The 13,032-nt window shown below is 39.8% G+C and overlaps 1 protein-coding gene across 2 annotated transcripts in view; it reads left to right on the forward strand.

Moving 5' to 3' along the window:
- nckap5l (NCK-associated protein 5-like) overlaps positions 1-13,032 on the forward strand; it is a 54,768-nt gene that overhangs the window by 21,064 nt on the left and 20,672 nt on the right. The window lies entirely within an intron of this gene.

Here is a 13,032-nt window from a genome sequence, read left to right on the forward strand (position 1 = left end):
GTGCTTCGAGGAACATGATAATTTTTATGACTGAGGGGGGGTTGATTCATTCAGACTGACATATTCATCCTGCTGTAACCAGGTTTCAGTAAGATAAAGTAGGTCACTTTGGTGATCAGTTATCAAATCATTTGCTAACAAAGATTTAGATGAAAGGGACCTAATATTTAATAGTCCACATTTGACAGTTCTGTTTTTCTGTTCAATAAGAGGAGTGGTCTTAACACAGTCTCTATGTGGTTTGAGCGGGGCGGCGGCTCTAAGGAAACTGCAGAGAGGCGTTTTAGACTGAGTCTCTGCATCCCGGTCCCCACCCTGGATTGTCAGGCTTTAGGTCGGCTAATAAACTCGGCCAAATTTCTAGAGATGAGAGCTGCACCATTCAAAGTGGGATGGATGCCGTGTCTCGCTACCAGACTGGGTTTTCCCCAGAAAGTGGCCCAATTGTCTATGAAGCCCACATCGTTTGCTGGACACCACCTAGACAGCCAGCGACGGAACGACGACATGCGGCTTAACATGTCATCGCTGGTCAGATTGGGGAGGGGTCCAGAGAAAACTACGGAGTCCGACATTAATTCAGCAAAGTTACACACCGACTCAACATTAATTTTAGGGACCTCCGATTGGCGTAATCGGGTGTCATTGCTGCCGACGTGAATAATAATTTTCCCATATTTACGATTAGCCTTAGCCAGCAGCTTCAGATTTGACTCGATATCGCCCGCTCTGGCCCCAGGAATACATTTGACTATGGTCGCTGGTGTCTCTATTTTCACGTTCCTGACTATGGAATCGCCAATTATCAGAGTCGGTTTCTCAGCGGGTGTGTCGCTGAGCGGGGAAAATCTATTAGAAACGTGAACAGGCAGGTGATGAGCCGTGGGCTTCTGCTTAGGAGTACGTTTCCATCGGACCGTCGCCCAGGCTAATTCTCCGGGCTGCTCCGGAGCTGCCCTTGGACCGCTAACAGACCCTGAGCTCGGGGCCATCTTCCTGATGTACTCATAGATCTCAGCTGTCTCATCTTGGATTGTGGCTTTGATGCTCACTAGGCGTCAGACTCCTTCTTTCTACTTAGTATGCAGTCTCAGGATGCTGGGTTTGATGTGAAACGCTCTGTGCATCGTGAGGAGCTTCCTTGTCTTGACTTCAGTCCTATGCAGAGCAGCAGTGGGGACAATGTATTTTCTTGGTAGATACCACACTTGATAGTGACTTGTGTGGTTGGCTACGTTCATTTTCCACGTCCACACTGAGTTCTTGATGAAGGCTCTTAGAGTCCTGTTGTTGTTGTAGAGTTTTAAGCATTCCAGGATCCATGTGTGTGGCCTTCTTGTAATCAATCTAGGCGGTGCAAAGGTGGGTCTGTCTTGTCTTTCAGGTGACTGCTTTATCTACCAGTAGCTGGTGCTTAGCTTCTTTGGTGTTCCTACACATTCCTTTCTGGGGCCCACTCATGTATTGATCGATGTGCCTACTCATCTTATCCGCTATGAAGCCGCACTTGAGTTTCAATGTTGTGCAGAGGCAGGTTATTGATTGATTGGTATTTGGATGGGAGTGCTCCCTTCTGGGGGTCCTTTGGAATTAGGACTATCCTGCTTTCATTTAACCATTCAGGGTGGGTCCCATCCACTACCAGCTGTTTTATTTGTACAGCTATCCATTCATGGAGTGAGGTTATCTTCTTTAGCCAGCAGGTGTGGATCTCAGCTCTCCTCCAGGAATGTCTTGTTCTTGTTCCAGTAGCCCACTTGTCATCAGATTGTCCTGGTTCCCCAACAACTGGGAAATTATAGGGTGTCAAAGTCATGCCACTACATCCGGGCTAGTCTGTGCTTCACTAGCTTCTGTAATGCAGTGCAGTCTTCTCACTGCTCTCATCTGAAGTCAGTTTTTCATCTTTTTAGACATGTCTGAACTAACTGTGACCCCTCCGCCCACTAATGGATGCACCTCTGTTGTTGAACTGTGATTTTTAGACAAGCATCTTGGGCTTTTGGGAAAGGGTTTTTGTTACAAATAATCAGCAATAATCGATTGTATTTTAGGAAACTCCTGCCTTTCTCTAACCATAGCATACCTCCAAGTTTTTAATTATTAGCCTAGTGGTTTTCACTGTGGTTTTTGAATGAGGTTTTCTTACTTCTTTAATAAAATCCACATGTTCAGGTTTCACTTTGACTCTTGAGTATAATATCTCAGTTTGATAAACATTCTGTTACAAACCGAAAGTGGATACATGGCTATGCGTGTTAATAACATGTCACTTTATGATAAACATCTGTTGAAAACTGTTTCTGTTTGAATGGTGACTCTGTTTTCCTGGTGAACTCTTAGTAGCTGGGCTGTTGAAGCATTTTGGTCTGTTTGGTCTGCCATTGTTAAAAAGTGAGCCTTTTTCACTGTGCTATGAAGTCTTAGATAGGTGCAATGATAGCTGGATAACCTTCTAATCTTGTCTTGCGGTACTTCAGTTTTACAGTGTGCTCATGTTGTAGCAGCAGCTCTGTAAGAATGGACATGAGTCCATGCTATATGATACTGTCCAAATGGGGCCGTCTCTCCATTGTTCCTGTACTGACCTGTATCCAAAACAACAAGGTTCTCTGACCCTATAATGTTGGAGAGCGTTTCAGGGTCTTCATTATCACTAAGAGCACTTTACATGACACATCAATTATCAGACAGAAAAAGTGCAGAATGAAGAAACTTAGGCATCTTTAGTTTTGGTTGGAAAAGCCTGCTGTCATCACAGCCTCACCAGCATGTCTTGTTCATCACTCACATTTTTTGCAGCCATGTCAGGGTTCAGTAGTTTGATGCAAATATGACTCACTGAGGTTCAGGTAGTGAAGACATTTGCTGACAAATATGGAAATCTAGCAAGGAGCTGATCAAAATGCAGTTGTTCTGGCAGGCAGTCTGGATACATGACTGTAGTCTGGTTGGCAGGGGACAATGGTATGAAACCTAATTTTATAGGGGCAGTGACAAATGGTTTTCATTACTTAACTTTTATGATTGCAGAAATGAACTGAAGAGCATACTGTCAATCTTTTCACGTGAGGTGTTTATTAGGTCACCATAGTTTGGAATGAGACTGAAAGAAGAAGCGTTACCTCTGATTCACAAGTGAATGGGGCTGCCTTGATTAATCTGTCTAATCTTAACAGTCTTAATAACCGATTAATCATTTGGTTTAATCACCGTTTTCTAAAGCACAAGTTAACTTATATGTATTTTGATTGCTTGTTTTGTCTAATACACAACTCTAACTCCAAAGACATTTAATTAGGTCATAAAAGGCAAAGAAATCTTGCTTTTTTTTGATAACATCACTTAAAGATTGTGATTAAATCAGTCAGTTCACCAGTAAAACTTTGTGGAGCTCCTTTTATATATGTTACTCAAAGTCAATGTCTTGTACAAATATGTTAAATAGTTAAATTCTTTGAGATTAAAGCATAACAAATAAATACGATGAAAATATAATAATAGAAATAAAATTGGTTTTAAAAAACAAACTTAAAAACAGAATAAAATAAGACAATAAATACATAAGAGGAGTGTATTTCTAAAACAGGCACACAATAAATGGTTAAAAAATAGTTAAAAACCTTCAAATCAAGTCTAAGATGCAGGTTTTAACATTTTTTGATGACTTTATGAAGTACATTGTTAACCCAAATTTTTAAGTTGATATGCAAACTTGTTAATAAAAACATTGCTCATTTACACATTTAGCACTTAAACAGCAATATTATAATTCTGACCACTAGAAATATTTGTTTCTTTAATTTTTAAATAAGCTCCACAGTGTGAGTTTAGGGCTGCTTTGATTATGGAAAAAATCATAACCATGATTATTTTGGTGAGTACTGAAATCACAATTACTCATTGATTTCAGAAACATCATGCATTTATTGAACTTTGATGCTGACATTATTGTGAAGGAAATCTTGCTCGTATTATGTTTTTGATGCATGTTAAGTTCCTCAAATCCAGGTTGTTCATCGGAAACACAATTGGTTCCACCTTTTTTACTGACCAAACACTACTGCTGCTGCTGGTCTCCTTCCACCATCTTCACTCAGGCTGATTTTTAAATATGACCAGATATCACACATGCAACTTGCTTCACTGACAGTATAGGCTGAGTGAGCTTAGGCTTTGGAAGCAGCGAACGTGCACTTCATTCAGAACATAAGTCAAAGTAAGCAAAACAGAATATATATATATATATAAATATTTTTAATAACACAGTTTTTGTGTTGTTTTGGTGCCAAAATCTAAATTAACACTGAATTGATTGCAAAGCTCTGCTTTAAAGACATTACATTGAACTCTAAGATCATTAGGTAAATTGCTTTAGCAGAACAAAGAAACTGAATTCCTCATCAAAGGTTTTTGTCCTGCACTTTGGAACAACTAGAAGAATGTGGCAGAGGACCCGCGGGGCACACGTCACACATATGCTAGTGCAAGATAGTCAAGTGCTTTAAAAACAATTCAATTCAATTTTATTTGTATAGTGCCAAATCACAATACAAATCATCTCAAGGCACTTTACAAAAACTAAAAACCCAACAAATCCCTTATGAGCAAGCACTTGGCGACAGTGGAGAGGAAAAATTCCCTTTAACGGAAGAAAAAACCTCCAGCAGAACTGGGCTCAGTTTAGGCGGCCATCTGCCTCGACCGGTTGGGGTGAGTGGATAGAGGAGAGAGAAAAGAACAGCAACAATAAACAACAAATAGACACTGCAGGTTGGTGGGTCCAGTAACTGCACATCAGCGATATACAGCTCCAGGACCGGGGACACCTGCAAAAGGTACAGAGAGAGAGGGAGAGAGCACAAACTACGGGAGAGAGAGAGCATAAGGTTAGTGACATTCAGTCGTTGAATATACATGAGGGGGCAGGAGAGGAAGAGAGGGGAAGGGAAGGGAGGGGAGGGGTAAGGGAGCTCGGTGCACCGATGGTCCTCGGGCAGTCTAGGCCTATAGCAGCATAAATAAGGGATGATTCAGGGTTGCCTGAAGCCAGCCCTAACTATATGCTTTGTTAAAGAGGAAGCCTTAAAAGTACAGAGAGTGTCTGCCTCTTGAACCCAGACTGGGAGCTGGTTCCACAGGAGAGGAGCTTGATAACTAAAGGTTCTACCTCCCATTCTGCTTTTGGAAACTCTGAGAACCACAAGTAGACCTGCACTCTGAGAACTATGAGCTCTTTAAACTTTTGATGCACCTTTGCACATTTTTGTGTATTTTGATTTTAATTTCTGGCACATTTTTTTCATTTTTCATGCATGTTGCCAGGTTATGCATTTGTGAGGTTTTTTTAAATTTTTTCATGGGTTCGTAAATTTTCGCCTATGTATAACACTGTAAACCAAAATAGTAACGTTGAGTATCCTTCACACAAAAATGTGCACATTGAAAACCATTCAAATCACTATTTTTGACCCTGGACTTATAAAAAGCATAAAGCATGAATATGATTATATATCTTGTTTTTGTTCATGTTTTGTTATAATAAATAATATAATAAATAACAAATAATAAATAAATATAAAATAGATGTTACATGGGCAGAAGGTGTGACTGTTTGTTACAGCACAAATGACTATTTGGTATCTATGACTAGTACTGCAATCCATAAATAATCCAGTTTGCATGAAGTATACTGAAAATACATCATTTATTATGCTTTTTTTGGTCATAAAATGAGGGTGCATGATGACAAAAACATGGCAATTTAAGGGTTAAAATAAAAAAGAACCATGCATATTTGATATGTATGATTAGGGCAGATGCTGGTCTAAAAAAAAAAAAGTTTGATAATAATAATAATTTATATAATTTTTATAGTGTGATTTTTCCGCACACATTTTTGTGTCGAAGGGACATTAACGTAACTTTTTTGAAGCTGCATCAAAAAGGGTTATGGTATGAAGGAGCTTGATTATGAAGGGATTTGTATGTGAGAAGAAGGATTTTAAATTCTTTTCTGTATTTTACAGGGTGGCAATGAAGAGAAGCTAATATAGGAGAAATATGATCTCTCTTGCTAGTTCCTGTCAGGAATCTGGCTGCAGCATTCTGGATTAACTGGAGGCTTCTTATGGAGATACTGGGACATCCAGATAGTAATGAGTTACAGTAATCTAGCCTTGAAGTAACAAATGCATGACTAGTTTTTCTGCATCATTTTGAGACAGGATGTTCCTAATTTTGGCAATGTTGCGCAGATGAAAGAAGGCAGTTCAAGAAAAAGAATTTTAAAGTCATTAAATGCAACAGGCAACCAGTTTCAAGACTTTGAAATGGGTGTAATGTGTCTAGGGCTGCAAGTAATTATTTTCATTCACAATTTTTTTAGTCTATATAATGATGAATGGTGGGAAAAAAACTGTATTCTCAATTTCTCAACCCCACAGCATTGTCTTCAGTTTGCATGATTTGCCTGACCAACAACAAAATGTTAATTTAAGAAAAGCACCAATCCTCAACATTTGTAAACCTGTGATCAGGAAATACTTGCTTTAAAATGAATGATGAAAATTCTTTAAATAATTATTTTCTTTGAATGATCAATAAGCTCTACATGTGGTGCACTCCTTCATGACTTTATGCACATCTTGGCAATTACACAAATTGCTAGTTATCTGTGGACTGATTATTATACAAATTGTTTCAGCTCGACACGAGTGTAAACGTCTCTTGGCTAAGATAGCTAAGATCACCCAAACCAGACTACAGGCAGCCACTGATAATAGCCCATTGACTTCCTAATGAGATCTGACTAAGCCAAGGCTTCATGCAAATTAACACAAGAGGCCTCAACTGACACCACCGGGGTTTTTGTAGCCCCAGCTGTAGACCCTGCACATATCCTGGCTGAGGCCTTGGTGTCACTTTTCTTTTAGGTCGATTAGCTCTTCATCCTCATTTGGAGCTTTGCACATTACAGCCAATTAAACTGTCTGCCCCTCAAAGGGGGCTTGTACCCCAAGAGTCTGATTTACAACTCCTAATTCAGAATTTCCCTGACACTTTTCTCGCTTTAGTTGCCATCTGACCACAAATAGTAACAGTGGACCATCTGCTAATGGATCATTGCTTTCTTTTCAGCATAATCTATCCTTTCTTTTAGTTTTTTTTTAGTCTCTCTAAGAAAAGTGAAAAATTCCCAATTACCCAGAGCCCAAGTTGATGTTTTTTTTTTTTTTTTTTTTGTCCAAAACCTCAAAATATTCCATATAATACTAGTTAGTCCTGCTTTACATGTTGCTTAACTTGGATTTAGTCACTCAATATCCAGCCTTCTTCAAACTTCATTTTTTGTGTTTGTGTTTCCAGGCATGTTTTCTTCCATCAGGACACACGTTTTAATACCCTGTGACATTCTTTATGCCTGCCCTCTTCATATCCATACTACCATAGAGTTTTTTAGGTAGTTAGTGAAGATCCTTGCTTGGGGGAAATTCTGGTGGTAAGGGAGGGGGAGACAATAGGTCTTTTTTGTTGAGTTATCCTCATTCCCTTAGTGCCAGGGAATCATGGGACTAGCTCTTATTCAGGACATGTCAGCCTGTTCAGGGTTTGGCCCTCTTACAAGGGAAGAGACTTTCTCAGTATCTCATTCATACCATACAGATATCAGTGCTCACTAATTTCACCCACAGTAGAAGTATGACAGTCTCATGACAGATCTGCATTCAGTTTAAGTGTTCCAAGCAGTTAACTGCTTACATGTTGTGATGCTGTCTGACTGTCTTTCTATGTGACACGTACTGGTGATTTGAATCATTGCTTTCTCCTGTTAAATTGGCCGCCATCAGTTGGTTAATGTGTCCTCTCTAAGCCACTGGCTGTACTCTGCTAAAGATTGTTTGTAAATGAAGACATTACTGTGTAGAATCACTCTATGACGACAAGTGAACTGTGCCTTTGTAGTTTGTTAGAGTGTAGAGTCTTCTCTAGAGAAATTATTCACCTGATTATGGCACATTACAGTGCATTCAGAAAATATTCAGACCCCCTTCACTTTTTTTCAATTTTGTTATGTTGTAGCCTGATACTACAGGCTACTAAATTTGTTTTTTTTTTCTCATTAATCTACACTCTACCACATAATGACAAAGTGAAAGCAGAATTTTAGGAATGTCTGTAAATTTATTAAAAATAATAAACTGAAATATCAGAGACACATAAAGCCAGACAAAGACTCACACTCACATTCACACCGATGAGCAGTTTAGAGTCACCAGTTAACCTAACCCGAACAGGCATGTGTTTGGACTGTGGGACAAAACCACAGAGAAAGGCCCCATGGTCGCACCCGTGAGACGACAGTTCTAACCACCAAACTGCTGTGCTGCCCAATGAGCAAATCAGTCTTTTGTATTTTCTTTTTCTTATCTCATGTCCAGGTTTTTGTTTCAGGTTGTGGAAATTCATTAGCTTATTAATGTTTATTATTTTAGTTGCATTCCTAGCTTATTGCCCATCGACATGTAAACAGATTTGAACTGGATTTTTTATTTAAATTTTATGGGATAAGAGAATTGAAAGTATTCAGATTGTTTTAGTGATGATATTTCCCAAGGTTCTCTTACCAAACCATATAAGATAGAACTGAAAAACACCATTTCATCATTCCATGGCAGTCGTTTGAAGCAGTGATGGTCATATGCAGGTTTTCTCTTTATCATCCACTGGGTTGACACAGATTAGAGGCCTGGCTATGAGGACATTGGGGGAAGGACTGCCATATGTGTTAGTATTAAGAGGATAATCCTCAGTGGACACAAGCTCTTTTGATCTAGTTGATTTTTGATGCAAAGCTCAACATCTGTTGTGTGCATTTCTTTATTGTGGTTAAAAGCAGTTGCAACAGATTCATTGCAACAGATAGTGTTTAATACAGTCATTTGTCCCTGGGTTTTTTCTCCAGTTTTCCATTCTGGATTTGTCAATGTCTTTTTGTTTGTTAGTTCTTTTGAGAGAAAAGCTTGAGTCCTCTCATTCAGACATGGAAACTGAAATTCTTCTGTGTACCTGGGGCATTTCTACAAAACAAACTAGACTGTTTTGGTCAAATCTGAATGACAATAGAAATTGAAACGAGTGACATTCATGTGAGTATCCTGGGGCACTTCATTTTGAACATTGGAAGTCTAGTGTGGGGCAAAGTTGAATCAGGTCAGGTCTCTTGTCTATTCAATTAGGGTCAAATTAATAAAAATGAATTACTCAACTTTCAATTAATGGGGCAGTTGTGGCCTAATGGATAGGGAGTCAGATTTGTAACCTGAAAATTGCAGGTTTGAGTCTCACGTCGGGCAGAAATTGTTGGTGGGATGGAGTGTATAGCCAGCGCCCTTGAATACCATCACAGAGGTGAGACCCTTGACCAAGGCACCAGAACCCCAACTGCTCCCCCACTGGCTGCCCACCGCTCCGGGTGTGTGTTCACGGTGTGTGTGTGCACATTGGGTGGTAATGCAATTTCCCCATTGTTGGTCTAATAAGGGTAATAACTTAAATAAGTGTGTAGAGATCTGTTTATAAAAAATGTTTTTAGAGCCAATGATATGGCTGTTTGGCCCTCTATTTCTTTATTGTATTATCCTCCCACATTCTGGCCATGAAACCTGTGTTGTTGTTTCTTTGGTGCCCACCCATTTTGTCAGCAGATTTAGTTTATTGTGCCTGGTATGGCTGGGGATATGAGCATGATGTGTTTCATTAACAAGGAGAGCAGATGAGTCACACAGGGTGAAAACCTGGGGCAATCAGCCATAGTGAACTACTGTGCTGAGATATGTTTAGAAAGACTTAATGCTGCTGACTAGTCGAGGCTTTTAAATGTTTACTTTTTACTTACAGACATGGCTGCGTGTTTGTACACCTCGCTGAAACAATGCTCTGTTCTTCACGAGAAGTGTTTTTCTTTTGTCATGCATACCTACAGTTTTTGGTTGTGAAATTCTTGTTTATTTTACAAAGATCTTCTAAAATGGCCTGCAGAAAACAATTATACTGTTAACACGTAGTGATGTGAATGGATCATAGTGATTTTTTTTTTCTTTTTTTTTTTCTTTTTTTTTTTGAGCAGGCTGTTGTCTTCCATTAATGTCACAGCTGTCTTTAATCAGTCAGCCTGCTGAAATGAAGAAAAGTCCTTGTGGTGCTGTTACATATAGTAAATCAAACATGGAGAGAGAAAACAAAGGTTGTTTGAGAAGAAAATTTGTGCAAGGAAAAGGTTACAAGACCATCTCCAAGCAGCCTCATGCTGCAGTGTTTACAGTTACTGATAAAGAAGCTGTGTAAGTTTAAGATCTGTGAGAGTGTAGACGACCTCCCTGGATGAGGCTACAAGAAGAAAACTGAGCCCAGACTGAAGAGAGAAGGAAAGTTCAAATGGTGGATGCGATTTGCATCCAAGAAACCAAAAACCTCTAAAAACAGACGACAGACAGCTGGCTTTGCTGTGTCTTGAATCTATGCAGAGAACAATTCAATTCAATTCAATTCAATTTTATTTGTATAGCGCCAAATCACAATACAAATCATCTCAAGGCACTTTACAAAAACTAAAACTAAAAACCCAACAATTCCCTTATGAGCAAGCACTTGGCGACAGTGGAGAGGAAAAAACTCCCTTTAACGGAAGAAAAAAACCTCCAGCAGAACCGGGCTCAGTTTGGGCGGCCATCTGCCTCGACCGGTTGGGGTGAGTGGATAGAGCAGAGAGAAAAGAACAGCAACAATAAACAACAAATAGACACTGCAAGTTGGTGGGGCCAGTAACTGCACATCAGCGATAAACAGCTCCAGGACCAGGGACACCTGCAGAAGGTACAGAGAGAGAGAGGGAGGGAGAGAGAGAGCACAAACTAGGGGAGAGAGAGAGCACAAGGTTAGTAACATTCAATGGTGGAATATACATGAGGTGGGAGAGAAGAGGGGGGGGGGGGGTTAGGGTAGGGGAGCTCAGTGCACCGATGGTCCTCGGGCAGTCTAGGCCTATAGCAGCATAACTAACTAAGGGATGGTTCAGGGTTGCCTGAAGCCAGCCCTAACTATATGCTTTGTCAAAGAGGAAGGTTTTAAGTCTAGCCTTAAAAGTACAGAGAGTGTCTGCCTCCTGAACCCAGGCTGAGAGCTGGTTCCACAGGAGAGGAGCTTGATAGCTAAAGGCTCTGCCTCCCATTCTGCTTTTGAGAACTCTGGGAACCACAAGTAGGCCTGCACTCTGAGAGCGAAGTGGTCTATTGGGATAATATGGTACTATGAGGTCTTTAAGGTATGAAGGAGCTTGATTATGAAGGGATTTGTATGTGAGAAGAAGGATTTTAAATTCTATTCTATATTTTACAGGGAGCCAATGAAGAGAAGCCATTATAGGAGAAATATGATCTCTCTTGCTAGTTCCTGTCAGGACTCTGGCTCCGGCATTCTGGATTAATTGGAGGCTTTTTATTAAGATATTAGGACATCCAGATAGTAATGAGTTACAGTAATCTAGCCTTGAGGAAACAAATGCATGGACTAGTTTTTCTGCATCATTTTGAGACAGGATGTTCCTAATTTTGGAAATGTTGCGCAGATGAAAGAATGCAGTTCTAGAAATTTGTTTTATGTGTGAGTTAAAGGACATGTCCTGGTCAAAAATAACTCCAAGGTTTTTTACAGTAGTGCTGGAGGCCAGGGCTATGCCATCTAGAGTAGCTATAATTTTAGAAAAGTTATTTCTGAGATTTTTAGGCCCAAATATAATGACTTCTGTTTTCTCCGAGTTTAACAGTAAAAAGTTACTGGTCATCCAAGCCTTTATGTCAGTTAGACAGGCTTGAAGTCTGGTTAACTGGTTTGTGTTAACAGGTTTAATAGATAGATATAACTGAGTGTCATCCGCATAGCAGTGGTAATTAATAGAGTGCTTCCTAATGATATATCCTAAAGGAAGCATGTACAGGGTGAACAGAATCAGTCCTAGCACAGAACCTTGTGGAACTCCATAACTAACTTTTGTTCGTGTGGAAGGTTCATCATGGACATGAACAAACTGGAATCTGTCCGATAAATAGGATTGGAACCACTTTAACGCTGTTCCTCTGATACCAATCACATGCTCCAGTCTCTGTAATAAGATGTTGTGGTCAATGGTGTCGAATGCTGCACTAAGGTCTAGGAGGACAAGTATCGAAACAAGTCCATTATCTGAGGCTAAGAGAAGATCGTTGGTAACTTTCAACAGTGCTGTTTCTGTACTATGATGTGCTCTAAATCCTGATTGGAAATCTTCAAATAGTTCATTCCGGTGTAAGTGGTCTGATAGCTGCTTAGCAACAGCTTTTTCTAGGATTTTAGAAATAAATGGCAGGTTGGATATTGGTCTATAATTAGCCAAGACTCCTGGATGAAGACTAGGCTTTTTGAGTAAAGGTTTGATTACTGCAGTCTTAAAGGCCTGTGGTACGTAGCCTGATACTAGAGATAAAGTTACCAAGTCCAATAAAGATGAGTTCATTAATGGCAGGGTGCCTTTAAGCAGTCTAGTCGGGATGGGGTCCAAGAGACACGTTGATGATTTCGATGAAGCAACTACTGTTGTAAATTCAGAGAGATCTATAGGAGAAAAGCAGTCTAAACATAACTGAGGTCCTACAGATGATTCAAGAGCTACTGTAGTAAAAGATTCATTTATTGCAGGTATAGGAAGCATCTGCTGAATTTTATCTCTAATAGTTGTGATTTTATTTGTAAAGAAAGAAGAACAATGGAACCAGAAGATGATCAAGATCTTATGGAGACAAATATAGTCCCAGAGAGTCTCACAGCTACATCACCCAAAATATCTAAAAGAACCAAGAAAGGGTGGGAAGAAAATACTGGAGCATCCTGAAGTGGCTGCTCTGAGTCCTCATCAACTATGGAAAGTGTTGAAACTCACAGCAAGATAAGGCAGTCATCAAAGCTGAGAGACTTGCAGTTTGACCAAGCACAGCCACA

Source organism: Mastacembelus armatus, chromosome 7 (assembly GCF_900324485.2).
Source record: "Mastacembelus armatus chromosome 7, fMasArm1.2, whole genome shotgun sequence".
NCBI lineage: Eukaryota > Metazoa > Chordata > Actinopteri > Synbranchiformes > Mastacembelidae > Mastacembelus > Mastacembelus armatus.